Source organism: Eumetopias jubatus, unplaced genomic scaffold (assembly GCF_037043125.1).
Source record: "Eumetopias jubatus isolate StellerSeaLion01/CBP00866 unplaced genomic scaffold, mEumJub1_p1.0 scaffold_10, whole genome shotgun sequence".
Taxonomy (NCBI): Eukaryota; Metazoa; Chordata; class Mammalia; order Carnivora; family Otariidae; genus Eumetopias; species Eumetopias jubatus.
In genome coordinates, this window is record NW_028274816.1 from 107,798,681 (window position 1) to 107,822,567 (window position 23,887).

Consider the following 23,887-nt stretch of genomic DNA (forward strand, 5'->3'; position numbering starts at 1 on the left):
TATTTTGATGTCATCCCAACAGTTTATGTTTGCTTGTGTTTTCCTTACCTCAAGGGATGTATCTAGAAAAAAGTTGCTACAGTTGATGTCAAAGAAATTACTGCCTGTGTTCTCTTCTAGGATTTTTATAGTTTCAGGTCTTATTTTAGGTCTTTAATCCATTTTGAATTTATTTTTGTGAACGGTGTATGAAAATGTTGCTGTCCAGTTGAAGAGACTTTTTCCCATTGGATGTTCTTTCCTGTTTTGCCAAAGATTAATTGACCATATAATTGTAGGTTTATTTCTGCATTTTCTATTCTGTTCCATTGACCTGTGTGCCAGTACCATACTGTTTCTATGACTACAACTTTGTAATCTAACTTGAAGTCTGGAATTATGATGCCTCCTGCTTTGCTTCTCTTTTACAATATTGCTTTGGCTAGTCGGGGTCTTTTGCGGCTCCATACAAGTTTTAGGGTTGTTTGTTCTAGTCCTGTGAAAAATGCTGTTGGTGTTTCAATAGGGATTGCATTAGATGTATAGATTGCTTTGGGTAGTATAGACATTTAACAATATTTGTTCTTGCAAACCATGAGCATGGAATGTCTTTCCATTTCTTTGGGTCGTCTTCAATTATTTTCATCAGTGTTTTATAGTTTTCAGAGTATGGGTCTTCCACCTCTTTGCAGAACCTTGATTTCTCATCTATTGTTTGACTTTTTAGCTATCGGCCTGATTCAAAGATTATCAATGCTTTAAAAAAAAAAAAAACAGTTCTAGTGATCTTTACTCAATTTTCTTTCTCCTTGATCTTTCTGCCACACATCACACTGTTTATTGGTAACTATTTGAAATATTCCCTTTTGACTTTGCACACTCATGCACAGACATAGGATGTACCCAGCATGGCTCCCACTTCTTTACTACTTCAGCTGTAGTTGAGCAGAGTAGAAAAATTAGGAACTTGAAATGAGAGAATTTGTGTTTAAGTCCTGCTCTGCCAAGTATGAGCTGAGTATGGCTGCACTGAGTCTCAGCCCTCATGTAATGAATACAAGCAGTAACTCCCTCTGAGCTGTGTGAGGATCTAATGAGATCATGCCTGTGAAATGGCTTGGCGAACTGTAAAGCCACACATAGATGTTAACGTTGTCTTCCTTCCTCCCTGCTTCCTTCCTCTTCCTCCCCTTCCTCCTCCTCTTCCAGCCTCCTCCCTTCTCTTCTCCTCTTTCTCCTCCTTCTTTGGTTCTTCTATCCTATGGAAATTTGATTCAGTTCAAGTAAGAAAGTATGTGAAATTGCTTGTAAACTATAAACGGGTATTATAGACACTCTCTTCTCCCATTATACAGGGTCCCCAACTCTGTCATTTCCATCTTCAAAATATCTCTCAGAACCTCATGCCTTGGTGTTTTAGATTGCTACTTAAATCTTAGGTTATCTTACTTTCCATATGTTTATATCCTGTCTCCTATGTTGGATTGACTCCAAGCTTTTTTATGTCTTTGCACATGAGCTTCTGTAGGGCCTTGCAGCTGATCAATATTGACTGATTGATGGCTTTGCTCTTGTAGTTGCCTAATCCAATGAAAGAACACAGACTTATTTTTTTTTAAAGATTTTATTTATTTATTTATTTGACAGAGAGAGACACAGCCAGAGAGGGAACACAAGCAGGGGGAGTGGGAGAGGGAGAACAGGCTTCCCGCTGAGCAGGGAGCCCGAAGCGGGGCTCGAACCCAGGATGCTGGAATCATGACCTGAGCCGAAGGCAGACGCTTAACGACTGAGCCACCCAGGCGCCCCTGGAGAATACAGACTGTTTGAGAAAGGGGAAGGGTACTGAGACTCTAGAAAAGAGGCTGGATAGGCAGAAGCCAGATTACTGAGGGCCTTGGGTTAGGAAACTGGGAATTTTGCCTTTCATAGATGAGAAGATGTTAAGTGATTTTTCAGTAGGCAAATGACATTGTTGGAATTCTGTTTGGAACATATTTTATTTAGCTCTGAACTCCAGAGCCTAGTACAGCACTCGACACACAGGAATTGCCCTGTCAATCTATGTTCAATTGCTTTTATCATTCAACAGAGTATTCTTCAATTGTTCGATTATTCTGAAGATGAAATACTTTGCCTTTTAGGGAGGAAATAGATCCTGTCTGTAGACCCACCGGTATCTCTACCCACTTTGGTACAAAAGAAAAGGGAAAAATTCTGTGGCAAAGTATAAGCCAAAAAATTTTGGTTTCTGGAAAACCTAAAAACTTTCTGTGGAAAATTCTGCTGGGGCCCGGGAAGATTGGTATCTTCTACCTCAACTTTTTCTGTCTGTGCTGAGTATTTGTTGCTACTTTAGACAACCCTCCTGGGTTCTGTTTGAGCATCTGCCCCTCTCCCACTCTCCATCCATCTTTTTCCTTTGGGTCCTAACATCTAGGCTGAAGACAACTAGAACATAGCATTCTCCTGGCCACTGTAATGGGTTCAGGGATGGTCACTGACCTAATTAGGTCAATCAGAGTCAATAACTATCAGTTGTGTTTGAGGTATTGGGGATAGGACTCCTTCCTGTGAAATGTGAACCTGGACGCATCCATTGTCGAGGTTTCTGGAGCCATCTTAGTACCATCAGGAGAGAGCCTGCTGGCAAATTCAGCTAACACAGGCAAAACATGGAGGAAAACCAAGTACCCAGAAAACCTTTGAGCCCCCTGCATCACCTCTATCTGGACTTTCAGCTACAGGATGTCTAAGCATGGGTCCCCAAAAGAGCAGAGCCTGAGCAAAGGTCTCTGTGCTTCCACTTTAATAGGGAGAGAAATCCTAGAGAGCAGGAGTGAAGGACAAAGGGAACAAAGCAGCCAAGGTGGGAGAACCAACCCAAGGTTGCATTATTGAGCCAGTTCACTGTTAAGTACAATTGTTTGACCCCCAACACGGGCCAGTCCTCCAAGAAGTGGCATAAACTACATCCCAGGACAATCCCTCCGAGAAAGGAAAAGGGCCAAGAATTTACTCACTAGTTCCCGTTTTCCACTGGTCAAAGGATGCACATCACAGGCTGTTGACTCTCCCACATTTCCGGGTTTGGAACACTGGAAGACAAGTAGGGTCCTGCACCTCCATGTCAACTGGGAAGTCTCGAGGCAAGAGACCAGTGACACAGTGTGAGCTGAGAAGCTGTCCAATTGTGCTGTGTGAAGTCAGAGCCTGTGTGGCAGCTGGAAGGAGAGAAGGTGAGGCCGAGAGAACCTAAGTGTGCCTAAGAAGCACCCCAGATACTCCTGAGTTAATAATAAGTCCCTTTTTGGCTAAAGCCAGCTGGGGTAGGTTTCTACATAAGCCATCTTGTGTTTACAACATCCATCTCCCCACTCCCTGGACTGCTGTAACACTCACTGCCTGGGCCATTCATTTGGCATGAAAGTGTGTGCTGTCTTTTGGTTACTTAACCGTATTGCATTGGTGCAGGTCCTGTGTCTTCAAGAGATCTGCGTGGTGCTGAGAGCAGACCAGTAGCTTCCATTGCTCTGTGCCTGTGTGCCATTCACACAATGCTTCATAAATATTTGACTGAACTGACTTTTTCAGTTTCATAAAGTTCAGCGTTCTGCTATTTGGCCGCTTGCCTCCCAGTGTGTTTCTCCCAATGTATGCTGTTTTTTTAAACTTGTTAAAAATGTGTCGCTTGGGCAGTACTTACACAATGAATCACCACATGACTTCACATGCCCAGTGGCATTTGGATTCTAAAGTTAAATCACTGTTCTTCTAGTCTCACTATGGTTAATGTGACAAAAATATTAAGTGACATGCAGAATAGCTCTAGGAGATTCGATATTGACCGAAACTGGAATTCCGGAAGTTAAGAGTGAAGAAAACAACCAGAAGGAAATAATTAAATCATAGGCAGAAATTGATTTGTTAATTAGATAAAAAGTAAAAATTTGAATAATAAGCTTGATTCGGTAGATATCTGTATTCTTGTAGGACTTGCCAAGGACAGAAGTTCTTTTCAAACATCCATGGAAAAGTTTAAAATTGCTTGTGTAATAGATCACAAAGAAAATTTCCATAAATTCCCCAGAGTAGAAACCTTCTGACCCAAATGGTCTACAGATCCTTAACACAAGATTTAATGACAAATGTAGAAAAAAAAAAATCTATTCACTTGCAATTTTAAAGGACTTTTTGCAATAGCTTTTATATTAAAGAGGAAATCAGAACTGAAATTTCCATAATCTGTAGTCAAATAGGAAATCAAAACTGAAATATGGATCGCTTTAGAATAATGACAACACCTAGACACTACATGCCAAGTTCTGTATGATGCAGAAAGAGTGATAATTGGAGGGAAATTTATTTCCTTAAACACACTTATTAGAAAATAAGAAAAACTGAAACTAAGTTATCTAAGCATGCAGTTCAGGTTGCTAGGAAAAAGAGAAGCAAAAATAAACCTAAATCTAGCAGAAGGTAAGAATTAAAGACAAAATGGATGAAATAACAAACATCAGGTGTCTCAAAAGCTGATGATAAAATAGATAAAATTTGTATAAGTCTGATTAAGGTAAAAGAGCTCAAACTGGTGATTTTAGAAACAAGAAGAGAACATGATTATAGAAACAGAGGTTATTAAAGAATTTAGAGAATCCTATGTGCAACTGGATTAAATCTGAATGAAAATTACAATTCTCAGGGAAATTATAAATTATCTCAATTGACTCAAGAAATATTATCAAATCCAAATAGACCACCCATATTGGAAAAAAACTAGTTTAAAATCTACCCACAGTGGAGTGCCTGGCTGGCTTAGTTGGTGAATGAAGCATGTGACTCTAGATCTCAGGGTTCTGATTTCAAGCCCCAGGTTGGGCATAGAGCCTACTTGAAAAAAAAAAAAAGAAGTAAAATCTACCCAAGGAAAAGAAATGAGGTTTTATGGTAAGATCTTACAAACTCATTCCATGAGGCTGGCATAATGCTGATACCAAAGTGGATAAGCATAGAACAACCAAGAAGGAAACCAAAAGCTAAATTTGCTTATACACAGATTTTTAAAATCTTAAGTGAAATTGGATCAGTGTATTAAAGTAATGCAAGGATGGTTCAACATTAAGATATTTGTTAATGAAATTCACTATATTAATACACCAAAGAGCAAAAAGTTCTTTTTTTTTTTAAAGATTTTATTTAGGGCGCCTGGGTGGCTCAGATGGTTAAGCGTCTGCCTTCGGCTCAGGTCATGATCCCAGAGTCCTAGGATCGAGTCCCGCATCGGGCTCCCTGCTCCTTGGGAGGCTGCTTCTCCCTCTGCTTCTCTCTCTCTCTCTCTCTCCCCCCACCTCTGTCGCTCATGAATAAATAAATAAAATCTTAAAAAAAAAGATTTTATTTATTCATTTGAGACAGAGAGATACAGAGAGAGAGAGAGAGAGAGAGAGAGCATGAGCAGGGGGAGAGGCAGAGGGAGAAGCAGGATCCCCACTGAGCAGGGAGTCTGGTGCAGGACTTGATCCCAGGACCCTGGGATCATTACCTGAGCCAAAGGCAGACGCTTAACTGACTGAGCCACCCAAGCACCCCAAGAGCAAAATGGTCTGATCATTTTGATTGATACCCCAAAAAATAAAAATTAAGAAATTAAAAATAGGGCGCCTGGGTGGATGGTTAAGTGTCTGCCTTCGGCTCAGGTCATGATCCCAGGGTCCTGGGGTCGAGTCCCGCATCGGGCTCCCTACTCAGCAGGGAGCCTGCTCCTCCCTCTGCTTCTCTCTCTCTCTCTCTCTCTCCCTCTCTCTCTCCCTCTGTCTCTCATGAATAAATAAATAAAATATTTAAAAAATTAAAAAAAGAAATTAAAAATAAAAAACGTCCACACACATTTAATAAAATACAATACTCTTTCATGATTGGAAAAACAAAACAAAACAAAACAAAACAAAAAACCTTCTTACAAGTGAAGCAGGAAAGAAAACATCTTTGGGGCACCTGGCTGGCTCAGTGGGGGGAATGTGTGGCTCTTGATCTCAGGGTCATGAGTTTGAGTCCCACATTGGGTGTAGAGGTTACTTAAATAAATAAACTTAAAAAAAGGAAAAAAGAAAAGAAAACATCCTGAACGTGACAAAGTCTCCATCAGAAACCTACAGCTACAGCAAATGCTAAACTTAATGGCCAAGTATTAGAATCATTTTCTTTAAAGTCAGGATTGAGACAAACCAAGTTGATACCATGTTATGTTTTTTTAAAGATTTTATTTATTTGAGAGAGAGAGAGAGAGAGAGGAAGAGAGAGCATGAGCAGGGGGAACGGCAGAGGGATAGAGAAGCTGAGCAGGGAGCCTGAAACGGGGCTCGAGACCCTGAGATCATGACCTGAGCTGAAGGCAGACACTTAACCGACTGAGCCATTGCAATAAGTAGAAAAGGGTAGTCATTGCAGTAAGATGAAAAAACAAGAGGTATACATCAACATGAAAAGAGACAAAATGGCATTATTTCTAGATTATATGATTTATTCACTCAGAACCTTCAAGATCAACATTTTAAAAAATGATTATGGCTTGTTAAAGAATCTAACAAGGTGGTAAATTAGAAAGGAAACATACACACACACAAGCCAGCAGCGTTCCTATAGATCAGCAATAATAAATTAGGAAATATGATAGAAAAAAGATATAACTCACATTAATAATAAAAACGAAAAAGGTACTTAGGAACAAATTGTCAAAATGCACAGGGGAAAAAATCTTATGAACTTTATTAAAGGATATACAAATATTGAACCTATAGAGAAACAACTTATCTCCTGAAAATGATGAAAAAACTCAGTAATAAAAAGATATTCATTCTCCTCTGAATTAGTTCCTTTTGATATTCCAGCAGGACTTTTTATGGGTATGCTGATTCTGAAATTCATCTGGAAGAATAAACATACAAGAATAACTAAGAACATTTTGAAATAGAAGAAGAATGAGAGGAGGACCTCCTGTTATATATCAAGACATACAACAAAGATACCAAAGATATTATTTATAATAATAAAAAATGAGGTATTGATGTAGGAATAACCAAATAGGTGAGGAAACAGAACAGAGAGTCCTGAAGTATGTCCCATATAAATAGGAACTTAGTTTATAATAAGGATGGCAATCACAATTTATGGGGCAAAATGGTGTTAGGACAACTGGCTATCAATTTTAGGAGGATATTCAAGGTGGTTTAAAAATCAAAACATTCTTAAAGCCTTTAAACAACAAGAGAAATGTAAAAACGTATTTTTTTATTTTTATTTTTTAAATATTTTTTAAATTTATTTGAGAGAGAGAATGAGAGAGCGAGCGAGCACATGAGAGGGGATAGGGTCAGAGGGAGAAGCAGACTCCCTGCTGAGCAGGGAGCCCGATGCGGGACTCGATCCTGGGACTCCGGGATCATGACCTGAGCCGAAGGCAGTCGCTTAACCAACTGAGCCACCCAGGCGCCCCAAAAAGTATTTTTTTAATCTTGAGTTGAGGTAGGCCTTTCTAGGGAAGGCCCCAATCCCAAAGGTCATAAGGAAAAGATTAACAGACTTATCCATTAATAAGCAGATTAACAGATAAACATTTAAATCTTTGGTATACCCAAAGAAGCCATAGACAACATTAAAAGACAAATGGCCAACTGAGAGAAACCATTTGTGACTTAAGCAAAGAGCAAAAGATTAATACTGTAATATATAAAGAACTTCTAGGGGCGCCTGGGTGGCTCAGTCGTTAAGCATCTGCCTTCAGCTCAGGTCATGGTCCCAGAGTCCTGGGATCAAGCCCCGCATTGGGCTCCTTGCTCAGTGGGGAATCTGCTTCTCCCTCTCCCACTCCCCCTGCTTGTGTTCCCTCTCTCGCTGTTTAAAGACACTTTACAGATAATTATAGTTTAGAATTATGAAGGAGGTGGGAACACCTTAAATATCCATCCCCAACGGATAGTTGAATAATTTCGATCCATCTTGTACTTGGAAGCTGTTGATGAGGCAGATCCGTCCTGATGCAGGAAGACAATGTATGTACCAGGCACTGTTCTCCATGCTTTATGTCCATTTAATCCTTCCAGAAGCCCACTGAGGAAGATACCGTAATTTGTGCTATTTCACAGACAAGGGAACCGAGACATAATGGTGTGAGTCATTCATCTAAGACCACACAGCTGGTTGGCAGAGCTGGGATTTGAACCCCAGTGATCTGGCTCCAAAACCTGTGGCTTGACCATGACCCTAAGTCATGCTTCTATATGACTGTGATATGGGGAGAAAATCAAGCCACAGAAAAGTGTTAAACAATCTCATCTTTATGAAAAGTGGAAACATGTTTTGGTGCATAGGAAAAAATGGTGACATTCGATGAGAGAGAGTTTTGGCGGTGGGGGAAATGGCACTTCACTTTGACGCCATTCTTTATATATTGCTGGAATTTGTCACAGCAAGCAGGTACTACTGCAATTAAAAATAATATCATATTTAAAAGAAAAAACATATTAAATATATTTTAATATTTCTCATATAACATAGTATATCTAGTTTATATAGTCAAAGTATCCTTATATTTAGGGCTTACTTCTTTGTTGATGCAGTGTTTTTTTTTTCATAAGTTTCCTTTAGTTCAAACTATTATCTTGCAAAAATGAGAACAGAATGCTCATGCTCCACATAAATGCCTACATTCCAAAAGCATTAATTTATCGCTTTGGAAGGGATCTGATTTTTGTGCATTTGGAAGTACCTGTTTGTTACCAGGATTCTGTAAATAGTGTGGCTAAAATGGCTTGAATTTAACACCTGACATACTCCCTAAGAGAGATTTTGCCCATCTGTTCCTTGGTGTCTGGATTTCCCTTCCACAGCTCTTCATAAGATGTTATGCTGGGTGCAGAGACTCAAAGACTTAGTAAGCCCCAGGCTAGCGGGAGCACAGACACCTCCCGAGGCAGAAACCAGGGAGACATCTTGGACACCCCCTTTTGTCACCTTGTCCCTATTGCCAACCTGACCATCAGTCTGACCTCCTACGTGTTGATCTGGTCCATCCACCACTGTGGAGGACACAAGCACCTCTTTCCTCAATGTTTCCAGCAGCCTCCTGCGGGCTCTCCTGCTTTCACCCCTGCTCCCATCACTGACCACCCCACATGCAAATCAGACGTGTTCCCATCCCTCCACCCCCACCGGCCTAAACCCCTCAATGTCTCCCATTTCTCCCAGGAGGAGGACCAGAATCCTCACTGCCGTCTACCAGGCCCACAGCCCAGAGTCGACACAACCTTCCTCCCCCTTCTTTTACTTCCTCAAGTATATACCAGGTTCCCTCCTGCTCTGGGGCCTCTCATCCCCCACCCCCTTCACCTCTACTCAGCTTTCAGCTGTTAATGTCACTTCTTCACCGGGAGGCTGTCCCAACACCCGCTTAGAGCTCTGTACCCCCACGACTCCACCTGTCTGTGAGGAGGCCTGTAAGGTCCCTAGAGGTAGAAACGGGTGTCTCTTTTGGAGTATCCTTGGAACCAAGCACAGAGCCTGGCTCACACAGGTGCTTACTGAGCACTTGTTGAAGGAAGGAAGGAGGAACGGCGGGAGGGACCCTGCTGTATCACTAGATAGAAGGTGCCAAGGCAGCGGAGCCTGTCTCCGTCTGGGAGGTGAGGGAGGCATTGCAGAGCAGAAGGAGGCCTTGAAGGGTGGGAGGGAGAAAGGACATTTCAGACTGAGGCTCTGCATGAGCCTGGTGTGGAGCCCTGTGCTTGTCAGGTTAGAGAGGGGAGGCAGAGATAAGACTGGAGTTGTGGATGAGCCCGGGCGGGCAAGAGCTCTGCATACCATAAAAGGACTTGAACTTTATGCTGTAGGTAATAGGAGGAGCTGGGAGGGTTGTCGGAGAATCCCTCCCCACTCCCTTCCCTTTTCCATCCCCTCTTCCTTGCTTCCCTTCCTTCTGCAGACCGGGAACAAAGTCTCCGAGGGCCAGATAGCATGCTCTTGGTTGGACAGGAAGTGGCAAGGGATCTGGAAGGGACATTGCTCAAAGGGCCCCTTTTCTTGGCCCTGTCCCCAGATGTACAAAGCAGAGCTAGAGTCGTAGAGAGAGCAAGAGTCCCTCCCCAGGGCCACCACATTCACCCAGAGAGGTGCCTGGGAGCCCCCAAAGCGCCCAGGGCCCTGTGCCCCAAGGGTGCACACGAGAGGGAGAAGTTGGGTCAAGGCGAGACCCCTCAGGGAGAATGACAACTCAACAAGTATCTGGGGGAGGATGCCTGAGGCTCGGCGCCTTCCAGGGTTTCTTCTGCACTGTCTTGGCCTCAGGACCATGGATGGGTTGACTCCAGGCTCCAGCTCTGTGGCACAAATAGGCTCCCCCTTGCCCGGGTCACCTCTCTCTGAATAAGGTTGGTGAGTAAGGGGGCTCAAGGTGACACCACGGTCTGAGGATTCGCAGCCTCAACCTTCAAATTCCCAGCGTCCCAGGGGAGGGCGTGGACTCCTGCTGAGGGCAGGGTTAGGGGAGCCAAGGGCCCACAGGACCTGGCCTGCAGCCATGTCCATGGGCTCAGACCTCTGCTCCCTGGCTCCTCTGCAGACATTTCAAACCTTTCAAAATCTCAAGACCATGGGACCTATTGGCTTCTATGTTCCCCACCCTGTTCTTTGGGCTCAAATTTATACCTCAGTTCAACGGCATTCACTGAGTGTCTGCTCTTTGCAAAGCCCCATGCTAGGCTCTTAGTCATAAAGATGAACAATTCATGATCCCTACTTCCAAGAGGCTTATAGTCTAGCTAAGGAGGGAAACCACATTCAGAACGATGTAAAACTCTAGTTTAATCTACTTGGCTTTTTACTATTTTTATGTCACTGACATATATAGGGCATGACCTCTATGCGTGCCCCCACATTCTGTCATCTTTGGAATCCTTGTTTATTTTTTCCTACCGCACTCTTTTGAGGTTTGGGATTGTTTTGTTTGGCTATAAAGAAGGTTAGACGTGCTTCAGCGTCTCCTCACAATTTCCTCTGCATTATCAACCAGCTCTCTCCTCTGAATTAGATCTGCCCCATCCCCTGGGTAGGTAGACCTTTCCGAAGTGAGCTGGAAGCTGTCAAAGGATGTGGCTTCTGAAGAGAAGTCAGGAGGCTCCCAGGCCATGAATATATCCTTGATAAGGGTCTGCAGTCCCACTGTTAAAAGGTTATTCCTTTGAAGGTGCATGAGCTCCTGGAGGGAATAACAGCTTAAATAAATCCTGAACATTTATCAACTCTAGCGGGGATTCGTTTATAGCCGGGGGGTGGGGGTTGGGGGGTGCCATCTTTCCAGGACCCACTGATTTCTCTAGATTTTGAGGTCATTTCAGTTAGTTATTGCCATGTAACAAACCAAATTGATTTATTGCTTCTCACAGCACTGTGGGTTGGCTATGTGGGTGGTTCTGTTAGTCTCCCCCGCAATCACCCATGCGGCAAAGGTCATCTGACAGGGGCCAGGGGCCCCAGCATGGCCTCATTCGCATGTCTGGTGGTTGGTGCAGCTTGCCAGGTCTCCCAGTGGTCTGTCATCCTCCAGCGGGCTCAGGGAACTTCATCAGGGCAGGGCGGTCTCAAGGTTATGATAGGGTGATGGTAGAAGCTGGAAGACCCCTTTAGACCTAAGCTCCAGATTGTGCATGTTATGTCTGCCCTATTTTGCTGGTCAGAAATGTCATGAGGCCAGTCCAGATTCAAGGAGATGGCAAAGTAGACTGGACTGCTCAGTGGGGGGGAGCAGCAACATCCCATAGAAAAGGGGTGCAGACACAAGGAGATGCCACTCATTGGGGCCATTATTCTAGCTATCTACCATAGAGGTCTAAAAGATGTAACGTTGGGGCGCCTGGGTGGCTCAGTTGCTTAGGCAACTGCCTTCGGCTCGGGTCATGATCCTGGAGTCCCGGGATCAAGTCCCGCATCGGGCTCCCTGCTCGGCGGGGAGTCTGCTTCTCCCTCTGACCCTCCCCCCCTCATGCTCTCTCTATCTCATTCTCTCTCTCTCAAATAAATAAATAAAATCTTTAAAAAAAATAAAAGATGTAATGTTATCAAGTGTTTGCTTCAGGACAGCAGGATTGATAGAGGAGGTATAAGCCCCTATTCTCTGCCAACATATATTTCCATGATCTTTACCGGGGTTTTGTTATCCTTTGCCAGCAGAGACATAGCCTACAGATCCAGTTCGCTTGACTCCACAGAGCTCATTAAACCACATAGCACCATTTGGCTGACTCCTCCCCCACCTTGAGTTGTCAAAGCACATTCCTCACCAGGCCCCGGGATGTGTGGGCAAACTCAATCGGGGTGGGGGGTGGGGTCCTGATTTGTAGCATTTGCCAGATGCAGCCAATTGCAAGCTACCAATGTGACATCGTTGAATGGAGTTTGGAATAGATATGAGTCATGGCTTTTTGGCCCTGTACAAGCCAGCTCCACACCTCTTCCTTATCTCTGGAATTTTCTAGAAAAAGGGAATACAGATTAAAAAAGAAAAAAAAAAGCAAAACCTTTCTTAGTGCCAAAAGAATAAAATGTGTTAAGAAGGCACATTCTTGTTTCGGAAGATGGGGAACTCCACAGCCACTAGGCAAGCCATGGGAACCCTGGAATCGAGGCAGGGTCTGAACGCACCCAGTGGTATCTTTGTGTGGGCAGAGACCATTTCTGAAAGGGTGCTCTCCTAACAAACAGTGGTTATTTCTGGAGCTGATGGTAGGTGGGGGTGAGGGACCTGTCTTGATGTATTTCTGTACTACCTTTGCTTTCTTACAGCAAACACTCATTCGATTTATAATTACATAACTAAAACTGAAAAAGCAGATATTATAGACTCATTGAACATTACAGACTCTCTGAGTCAGATAAGTCAGGGCATTTGCCCTGGCCAGGGGCACAGCCAAGACTAAGACCCAGGTCTCCCGACTTCTGATTCAGAACCCTTCCCCACAGCCTTTGGGCTGCTCCACTCCACAGAGCTACAAATTGGGAAGAAAGTGATCACCGTACCACTGAAAGCTCATGGAAGTTTGGAGAGCCTTACCTTGTGAGACTGGACAGAGACCGGAAGGCAGCCCACTGGGAGTAGCTTCTAGGACCCTTTGGGGACGTGCCCCCTGACCCCTATAGGAAGTCTGACCCACCATTACTGTCAGTGAGCAGTGAAGAGCAAGGTATGGAAATCCCCGCTCTGTATCATTGGCCTGAAGGGTCCCTCCCATCTCACTTACTTTTAGACTCTCCTCTTGGAAAACTTCATCACCAGTTCTAAATCAGCTGATTGAAAATTCCTTTTTTTTTTTTTTTTGGTTGAGAGTTTAGTGTTTCTTTGATTTATTTTCCCCTTTCTTGTGTCCTTTTGCTTAAAACAACCTTTGGACTTCAACAAAGTCAGTACAAGGCCAGCCCAAACTCAGTATGAAAACAAGCATCAATAAATTAATGAAAACACAGAAAGGGCACCCTTATCTTGCAATGGGAGACATTTGTTTTTAAGGAAAGGTCTTGCTTGTCGTGTTTAGGATGAGTGTGGGAAGGGGTCATGGAGAAGAGCACCAGGAGACCAAGACAGAAAAAAAAACCTTTCTGGAAACAAAACGAGGTGGTTGCATGGTTGCGAGGCTGACTCGCCCTTGGCTCAGAGCTGTGTTCAAGGCTGAATGGGACATGTTTGGAGCCCCAGTGGGGAGATTGCTTTTCTGGGCTAGGCTGACCTGTATGGGCCAAACCACCCAAGCACTTGGAGGTGAAACCAGTTCAGCTCAGCCTTCAAGTTTGTTTTGGAAATATTCTTGTCTATTGTCTATTGTCTATTTCATTTCCAGTTCCATGGCCATGGGTCCTCCTCCTCGTGAGGCTGAAGGCTCCTTGAAGGCAACGTCCTTATCTGCTTTGTATCATTTTTGGCAAGTGACCAGTAAATGTGTATTGAATGAAGGAATCCAATTCAAGTCAACAAATATATTTCAGATGGCCATTACTAGTTGGTTTTCAGGGAGGGGCAGACATGGGGAGTTGGGGATGAGTAGGAAATTAAAGATTAAATAGAAGATGATCAGGGAAGGTCCCCACCTCAAAGAGCTTACAGATACCCAAGAGGCAAACTTTGACACAGATGTGGGTTAATTACACATTTAGCTCGTTGTCCTGGGGCCTATGGATTTCTATAGGTTGTGAGCAAACTTGAGACCAGTCTTCCCCTGTCCGTCACCCCCATGGGGAGAGCAGGAGCAAGTGGGTGGAAGAAGTACTGGGTCCATACTGCAGGGGGTGGGAGGGCTGATCTTACTTTAACATTCCGTGTAGATCCTCAGCAATCGAGGACAAGGGCTGAGGCTGAGGTCCACGGGTGGGGATGGTGCACAGGGTCTCCCAGGACTGGCAGGAGCAGGAGGGGCAGAAGGCAGGTTGGTTCCAGCCAAGGCCCGTAAAAAGTGCCAAAGGTCCAATGGGAGAAGACAAGTTCAGGTGTCACGTCCAAAGGGCAAGCGGAGGGCTGTAAGAGGGAGAGGACTCAGGTGGTCGTGGAATGGAGTGGGGTCAGATGGGGCCAGAAGCCAGTGGCCGGCAGAGGTGCCAGCCGTGAGCACAAAAGCTCAGGGTCAGGATAGATACCTTGTACGTGGCCACGGAGTCTTTCTCATGTTTCTCCCAACCAAGCCCCACAAGGCAGCCCAGGCCCCAGGAAGGGGAGCCCTGGGGCATGAATGTGTCCCAGACTCTGCTCTGCCCATCATCCCTGCTCCAGAGTTTCCCTCCATCAGCTGCACACTGACAAGAAGACAATGTGAGTGAGCCTTTTGTAAAGTTAATTTTCATTTCTAATTTAAATGTCTAGGGTCGCCCGGGTGGCTCAGTCGTTGAGCGTCTGCCTTTGGCTCCGGTCATGATCCCAGGGTCCTGGGATCGAGCCCCGCATCGGGCTCCCTGCTCAGCGGGAAGCCTGCTTCTCCCTCCCCCACTCCCCCCGCTTGTGTTCCCTCTCTCGCGATGTCTCTCTCTGTCGAATAAATAAATAACATCTTTTCAAAAAAAATGTCTGTTCTGAGATTATGTCCGTCTTACTTGTGGTGGTAAGATGGCTCTTCTTTTATGAAATCATGGTGATGGGAGGTGATGCATTTTTTGGTTGTTTAAATGGTATCATTTGGCTAAGTTTAAAAGTGAGCAGTATCGGTCCCCAGATTTATGGAGGGAAATACTAAGGCATCAAACCCCAGTCTGGTTACTTCTGCTCTAAGGAGCTGAAATCCTGTCTCCCACCCGCAGATCCTGGCTGCCAAAAGAAAATCATCATCATCACCAACACATGCATCGCATGCCCTTTGAACCAAGCACTACCCGAAACTTTTGCATATGCTAATTACCTCCTCCCCTTGCTTTTATCCTTTGACCCCCCCTATATCTACCTAATATCTGGACGCGGCCTCTCCCAATATCAACCGAGTCCCGGTTTTGGTGGCTTCCTCCTGCAGGCTTCATAATCTCTTCCCTAACCCGCAGCCACCTCAAAATTCCTTTCCGGCGGCTGTGCCTCTACTTCTTGCTGCCAAATCCTCACCAGACTCTTCTATCAACTGCCTGGTCAGGCCTCCTACCGGACACTGACAGGCCTTCTGAATACCGAGCACGGGTCCTGGAAGGAGGGCACCCAGCTGCCTAGCTGTGGGTCCCCCCAAAATAACCACCAGTCCAACTAGACCCTTCCTCATTTACCTGCCTTTGAGCCTCCTGGGACCTCACTCCATCCTCCTGGCAGTCTGACTCTACCGTTTTCTTCCTGCTAGAATCTTCCCTAGACAGACGCCCCACCACTGTGTGAATCTTCTGGTTTCTGGAGATAGCCCTTATCCTGCCTCGTCTAAGCAAAGCAAACCTTGAGTCAAATCCTATACTTTTGCCCCAGGCTCTACTAGCCACTGAGAGCATCCCATGTGCACCTTACCATAACCTTCCGAGGTAGATACGATGCGTCTCCATTTTACAGATAAGCAAATCAAAGCCCAAAGAGGTAAAGTCATTTGCCCAAGGTCACACGACTGGGAAGTGGCAGAAGTGGGCTTTGACCCCAGTTTCTAGAGGCCTAGCCCCGAGCTACCACATTGCCTGGCTTCTTTTCCAAGAGATCTGAGAAGCCCTGCATTGGGAAGTTTACAATGAGATGAACCTCTTTGGCTTCGGAGCTCCATGACTCGGGGAGGTCGCCGGTTCTCTGAGTCTCCCTTCCCGTGCCTTCCATGGTTTTGTGAGGACCCACACTCGGCGGACACACCTGTCGCTCCCATCCCTTCCTGAGGCTAAACCCTGGTGACCACTGCACGCTCAGAGTGGGGCCTGAGGTAGGGAACTCAGCGCTCGGGATGTCAGTCACGACTGAGAAAAACAAACCCGCATCTGTTTGCAAAGGATTTCGCAGCTGAGGGAGGAGGTGAAGGCGGGGGTTTGAGGCGTGGAGTGTGAGTCGGGCTGCACAGGGGTCTGAATCCTGACTCTGCCACTTGGGGCAAGTCTCTTAACTTCCCTGTGCTTTTGTTGTCTCATCTTTAGGGGGTAGGAATCATGGTAATACCTACCTCATGTAGAGTTGTTGCTCATTATAGGGCTAATTAATATAACACAACATAACATAAATATGTATAACCCTTCGAACAGAGCCTGGCGCCCACAATGAGCTCTTCATAAGGGTACACTCTTAGTAGTCTCCGGGGTCAGAGAACGTGCGTGTTACCACTATTTTGCAGTCAAACTAAGACCCTGAGGCATTGAATGAAATGCTCAAGATTACACGCCTTCGGCTGAGTGGAGTCTCGATTGAAATCCAGAGCCCCTTGTCAAACACCTGCCAGCGCCTCGCCTTCCAGGAGTTTCCCATTTCCTTTTCTGATGTGACAGCAGTTGGCTCTGACCCCAGGCTAGCTCCCAGTTTCCAACCTCAGTACTCCAGTCCTGCACAAATCAGGCTCCTCCCAGCGACACGGTCCCAGCTCAGAGCAGACCTGGGCCCACTGAGCCGCTGTCCACCTCCACCTGGTCGGGAGACCCTGCAGAAGGCAGCAGCCAAGGGGGGAGGCACTTCCCTCCCTCAGGGGCCTGGGTATGCAAATCCCCAACTCAAGAAAGTAAGTTGGGGGGGGGGATTGTGGTCAGGCCAGGGATGACTGACTGTTGAGGCTGGCTGGTTTGCTCTCCCTTCCTGTGCAGGCCCCAGGCCTTGTGGTGAGAGCTCTTAGCCACAGTATCTCAGCAGCTTTGTCGCAAGCGCTGGGGCAAGGAAAGCTGAACTGGGTTCATTCGGTTCTCCGGTGACTCATCCCAGGCACGGACCCGCAATGGATCATTAAGCTGTCTTGGACCTTCTTTCAGGCCCATGCCTCCAAGATGAACGCTCTCAATTTGTTTATCGGGTCTCCAACAATGGGCCACTATTCTCCTTCCCCACAGCCCAGTTACACAATCTTTCCCCGTGTCTTTCAGCCACCTACTGACAGTCTGTGCGCTGAGCATTTGCTCGCCATCCTGCCACCAAATGCCCAGCTGCTGGCATGTCATCCCCTGACTCTGATGGAATCGCTCGCTGCCTTCTCCGCTCTGCTCACCAGGATCCCCCTAACAGTGAGGCACTTACGCTTCTGCCCAAGCCTCCTGTGGGCAGATTTTTGGTCTCCCCCTAAATCTTCTCACCATCACCGGCTCCAAACCAGATCTGGACCTCTGAATTAGCCATCCCCCAGTCCTAATGAATGTCCTGGATCGTCCAATTCTCTTTGATCCAAAGTTCTTGGGTTAGTTTTTGTTTGTTTAATTCTTTTTTTTTCTTTTAAGATTTTATTTATTTGAGAGAGAGCACACTAGAAAGAGAGAGGGAGTGTGCAAGCATGAGCAGGGGGGAGGGGCAGAGGGAGAAGCAGACTCCCCACCTGCCACCAAGCAGGGAGCCCCATCCGGAGCTCAGGGCTCGCAGGACCCTGGGATCATGACCTGAGCCAAAGGCAGATGCTTAACTGACTGAGCCACCCAGGTGCCCCTGTTTAATTCTTTAGAAAAATATATAAATAACTCATGTTTGGGGCACCTGGCTGGCTTAGTCGGTACAGCAGGCGACGCTTGATCTCAGGGTTGTGAGTTTGAGCCCCACGTTGGGCCTAGAGCTCACTTTAAAAAATTAAATCAAATTAAATTAAAAAGTAACTCGTGTTTGGGGCGCCTGGGTGGCTCAGTTGGTTAAGCGACTGCCTTCGGCTCGGGTCATGATCCTGGAGTCCGGGGATCGAGTCCCACATCGGGCTCCCTGCTCAGCGGGGAGTCTGCTTCTCCCTCTGACCCTCTTCCCTCTCGTGCTCTCTATCTCTCATTCTCTCTCTCTCAAATAAATAAATAAAATCTTAAAAAAAAAAGAAATAAACAAAAAGAAATGTATCTTTAAAAAAAAAAAAAGTAACTCGTGTTTGTTGGAGAAAAAATAATACAAGTCACCCATAATCCCACTACCCAGAAATAGTCTCTATAAACATTTTGGGGGTATATCCTCTTGGACTTACCTCCCCACATTCTGAAGTTTATCTCCATTCCCTTCCTTCCTTGCTGGGGCACCACTGATAGGTACCCCCCCCCCAGCCTGGTATGTTGGAAGTACGCAGATGCCATTTTTTAAATGAGGATCTGTTACAGGACAGGATATATTTGTTAATCTCTAGATTGTGGCTCTAGATGGTGAGGTCTGCTTTTTCATGGCGTCAGTGTAGTTCAGGTGACAATGTTTTGCCTGCATTTCTAGAGTAGCCCACCCCCACCCCACCCCTGGGTCTCTTGTCCTCCAGCCTCCAGAGTGAGCAGAAAAAGACACTAACATCACCAGTTCATTCCTCTGCTTTGCCATCTTCAATGGCTTTCCATTACTTTTGGGATAGACTCAGGAGTCCTTAACCTGGTGTCTGTTGGTGGCTCTTGGTGACATGAGGCTGCCTTGCTTTTCCCAAATCTTCACTTGCCTCCACACGAAGGCACGCCCCCTCCATCCTTGTCAGGCAATTTGCTCTTTCTAGAATGCGACTGCTTCTTTGTGCCCCAGGATCTTTGTATATACTGTTTCCTCCTCCTGGAGTGAATTTCCCTTCCCCTTCTTTTGTCTGGATAATTTCTACTCTTCCTCCAAGACTGGGATCAAGCATTACCTCCTCCAGAAGCCTCTGTGGATACATCATGTTCCTGCAGAACTTGTCTTATGACTAGAAATCTGTCTTGTCTAGACTATGAGTGACATGAGGACAAGGACCCTGTTTTCTTAACTCTGTTTTTCTAGCTGCTAACATAGTGTCTGGCCCACGGTACATACTCAGTTCAAAAGTTTTTTTTCAGGCTAGAATGTAAGAATGAGAAATAGACCCTGTAGCTGCCCATTGTTATTGTTGCTCAAGAAGTGAGTGTTTTTATCAGATCCAGGTACAGCCTATGTTTCAAAATTGATCCAGACATTAAATCTGCACACACCATGATCACATGCTTTACTTTGTGTAAATTATCCCACTTAATGTCATTTCAACCTCACAACAACCATGTGAGATAGGGATTATTTCCGTTATACAGGTCAGTGAGATTCAGGGATGTATCAACATCTCATAAGTAGTGAATAACAGGATCAGAATTTGAACCAAGGTCAAAATCATGATCATTCTCTGAAGAAATGATTGGGATTCGATGGTCTTCAAGGTTATTTTGGATGCAGAAATTTGTTTCCCCATCTGGTTCCTTGTAATTTAGCAGCTGAGTACGCGTGGGTCCATATCCCTTCTCAAAGGTAACCAGGGCATTTGTGAATGGATTGTGGATTGATGGGTGACCCTTGGTACTGCTTTCCTGCTGACTTCTCACCATTGCCACCAAGTGGCAAAGGTCCTGTTCTTTCCTGTTCTTCATCTTACAAGTTTGCTCCAGTCATCTTCCCCCCTCCTTTTTTTTAAAGACTTATTTATTTTGGACGCACTGGGTGGCTCAATCGGTTAAGTGTCTGCCTTCGGCTCAGGTCATGATCCCGGGGGCCTGGGATCAAGCCCCACATTGGGCTCCCTGCTCGTGCTCTCTCTAAAAAAAAATTATTTTTTGGAGAAAGAGAGAGCATGAGTGGGAGGAGCAGACGGAGATGGAGAGAGAATCTCAAGCAGACTCCGCACTGAGCACAGAGCCTGATGTGGAACACGATCTCACCACCCTGAGATCATGACCTGAGCCAAGTCCAAGAGCCAGATGCCCAACTGACTGAGCCACCCAGGTGCCGCATCTAGTCATCTTTCCTTAACCAAACATTTTCTGCTCAACTTGAAGAAGTGGTGAATTGCTCCTCACAAAGAAGATACTGCCAATCCAGGTGACGGAGTTGGTACCTTGACCTGTCTTTAAGATCTTAACAGAAGGACTCTGACATGGAATGTTCTTTGTTGCGGGAAAGTGCCTTGCTCGACTATGTAGGCTCTCATTCACTCATTCATTAAAAAAACACAGAGGGCCAAATAATCCCAGTTAATAACAGTAGCTAACCTTCATTGAGGACTTAATAGTGAGAAGCACTGGCCACAAGCTTTACAGGTAGTAACTCAGGTCATCCTCATTGTTGAGGATTCCCTCAGGCAGAAGCTATTATGACACTTTTACAAATGAGCAAACTGAGAGACAGAGAGGGTAAGTAAGTTGCCCAAGGCCACACAGCCTATCATAGACTGCCTCTTCTACCTTGCACCAGACTCTCTGCCAGCTTTGAGCAAGGGGAGGGGAGTACAACACAGGCCCCGCCCTCAAGTGGCTTATGTGCTCATGCGATAGAAATGGGGAGCAAAGGACTGCAATACTCTGGGCTTTCCCTGTGCTAGACGAAAAGACACACCAGAAGAGGCTATTGGATGGCTCACTGACGACATCAGAGGAGTCACAGAGAGGGTGACACTTCAGCTGGGTCTTAAAGGACTATTGTGAGGTCCACAGATAAGAAAGGGCAGGGTTTGCTGGGGAGCACAGCTTTTGCAGAAGGGACAGATGATGCAAAGTGTGGAGTGGAAGAATAATTTGCTAGAAGAATAGTGAAAAGTTCCGAGGGGTTGGCTCACAGGGTCACAGAGGAACAGATCAAGAAATGGGCTGAATAGTAGGTTAGGCCAAATCACAGAGGATCTAAAGGAATTGTACTTTTTTAAAAAAGATTTTATTTATTTGAGAGAGAGAGAGAGAGAGCACCAGCAAGGGTTGGGGGGAGGGGCAGAGGCAGAGGGAGAAGCAGGCTCCCCACTGAGCAGGGAGCCTGACATGGGGCTCGATCCCAGGACCCTGGGACCATGACCTGAGCCGAAGGCAGACCCTTAACCGACTGAGCCACCCAGGCGTCCCAGGAACTGTATATTTTGTGAGAAATGGAGAGGTAGTGACGGTATTTAAACAAAGGAGTGGAGTGATACCTGTGAGCAGTGGTGAAGAGGGACGGGTGGGGGAGAGAGTTAAAAATGGAAGCCAGGATAAGTGAACCAATTCTGGTTGGAATTAACCAAGCAAGAAATGCACAGTCCCCCGAAGAAGGCATTGGCTGGAGGTGTATTTTAAAAGAAGTAGATCAACTGGACTTGACGGGTTGAAGCTTCTCCCTTGGGCCTTATGTAAATAGGCTGATGTCAACCTCAGCAGGGAATAAAGGAGGAAGAGCTCCTTCATTCATCTGTTTCTTTCTTCAGCAGAGACTTGGTCAGAGAGCCAGGACCCGCACCAGGTAGTGAGGATCCAGTGGCCAACGAGACATAAGCCCGCCCTCAGAGCTCACAGTCTGGTGGGCTGGCAGACAAGGAAACAGTCTGATCACAATACAAACGGGTGGGTGGGCCACCCACAGAGGCAAATCATTGAAGTCTGATGGTGAAGGTTTTGACCGCAGGCTTCACAGGCATGACCCACCCTGAAGGCCTTGTCCGCTTCCTCTCTGCCCCTCTGCTGGTCACTCTAAGACCTTCCCCTGGGTTTTCCAGCCTGGCTTCCCCAGGATATCTGGGGTTGGCAGGGCTGAAGCCAGGGCACAGCTCAAATTACAGCAGTGCAGAAACGAGGGCATCCCACCGTGGAGCCCCATCAATGCCCATCGAGGAAGCGCAAGAGCCAAATGCCAGTAGGACTGGATAGAAACCCTTCGTCCAAAGGGCCAGGGCTGGGGAGGCAGAGCCAAGAGTTTGGAGTTGGACAGATACGAGGCAAAAACAAGCCAGAACGGCTGGATGAAACCTGGGGATGGGGCGGGGGGTTGGGAATGTGCTGTTTCCCTGCCAGGCTGGTGTGCATGCCATGCTTGGATTCTGGGAGCTGGCAAAAAGGGTCAGAGGTAGGACACCAACTGTGTGCCTTTCCCACACCCTGCAGAGAAGTGGCCTTGTCCCAGCATGCTTCCCTGGGCATCCCCGGTAACCCACCCATTGTGTGTGCTGTGGATCGGAAGGAACGAAGAGGGACTATCTCTGATTGTTCGGCAGGAGGCAAGGGGAGGTAGAGAGAGGCGCCCCATGCCCAGACAGCTGGGCCTGTGAGAGACGGTTGTCCCCCACTCTCCCTCTCCAGTTTCCACTCTTTACAAAGAAAAAAGGAATGAACGGGGTCAGCAAAAGCCAGAGGCTGTGTTTAAGCTGTCCGAGCTGCTGAGCCAAGCGGACAGGGCCTGGCTGACCATTTGGGACACCCACAGAATCCAGGGCCCCTCTCAGAACATTCAGGGCTGAGGGACAAGGTCAGCCACAGGGTGAGGAGGTGGGTAGAGAGAGCGATCGGGGGAAATGAGAGACGCCACCAATAGCCAAGGGAGCGGGGAAGGGGAACAAAAGAGATTGGGGAAGGAGGGCAGAGTGGAGGCCCTGTTTCCTGTCTCTGCATCTAGCAGCCTGGGTTTCCAAACACCCTCGCCCGCAGCTGACGTGGCCCCCAGGGCAGGCAGTGGTGGAGGGGAAGGCCTTGAGTGGGGGGCTGGGGGGGGGCACCGGGGCAACGTGAAGCCTGTCAGGCCCGATGGGAGGCGACCCCACGCGGACCGGGGCCTCGGCCGGGCCCGGGGAAGGAAGGGGCTGCGGGAGGAGAAGGAGGTGTGCGAGGGGGCGGGGCAGCCGGAGTCCCGCGATCGTGATCGCTACAGGCTTCTCTGCATTTGGCGACGCTTGCTCGATCGGCTTTTCATTTTATTAACTTTAATTTGTAACTGGGTGGATCAGCAATCGTTCTTCCTGGAGGGTGTAATTAGGATTATAAATAAAGCCAAGTGGAGGGTTTGGACGATCTACAGCTGTGCATTGTGTGATGCAATGAGCCCGGGGGGTGGGGGGGCTCGGCACCCTCCCAGGAGAACCCATTTTGCTTCACCGGCTCCAGTGCAAACCTGGTGCCTCAGTGAACCCTCACATTTCACAGGAAAGAATCAAGTTGGAAACCTTGATCTTCTAGGGACCTATCAGCTTGGGGATTTCCTAAAGCAGCCTTTTGAATTTAAAGCCCATAGCTCTACCTCAAGTGCAGAAGTCACTTCTGCATGAAACCTTCCCCCGCCGGGTATAAGCCCCTTGCCATCTGCCTGGTCCGAGCTGGAACCCTGAGTCCCTCAAACCTGCCCCTTCTCTCCAAGCCCAATGTCCAGGCTTTAGTTCGGGGCAACTCGGTTTTCACCTACATTAGTCCCCGGTCCTCCTGGTTGTTCCCCGTGCCCTCCATCTCACTGTCTCTAAAGCAATCTTCCTAAAATGTAAATCTTTCCATGGCTTGCCCCTGACTGTAAACCTTCCAGGAAAATTAGATCCCAACCCCCCACCCCCAGCATAGCACAAAGCCTTCTGCAGTCTGGCCCACCAGAGAC

At 46.6% G+C, this 23,887-nt stretch overlaps 1 long non-coding RNA gene across 2 annotated transcripts in view; it reads right to left on the bottom strand.

The window, feature by feature from the left end:
* Positions 1–1,629: 1,629 nt before the first annotated feature.
* Positions 1,630–23,887, bottom strand: part of LOC114199464 (uncharacterized) — a 29,217-nt gene continuing 6,959 nt past the window's right edge. The window contains exons 3-4 of one of the 2 annotated variants that reach the window (XR_003607296.2): positions 14,324–14,530; positions 1,630–3,203 (exon numbers count right to left, since the gene is read on the bottom strand). This is a non-coding gene — a long non-coding RNA (uncharacterized LOC114199464). The remainder of the gene's footprint in view (positions 3,204–14,323; positions 14,531–23,887) is intronic. The other variant, XR_003607297.2, reaches the window with a different exon arrangement.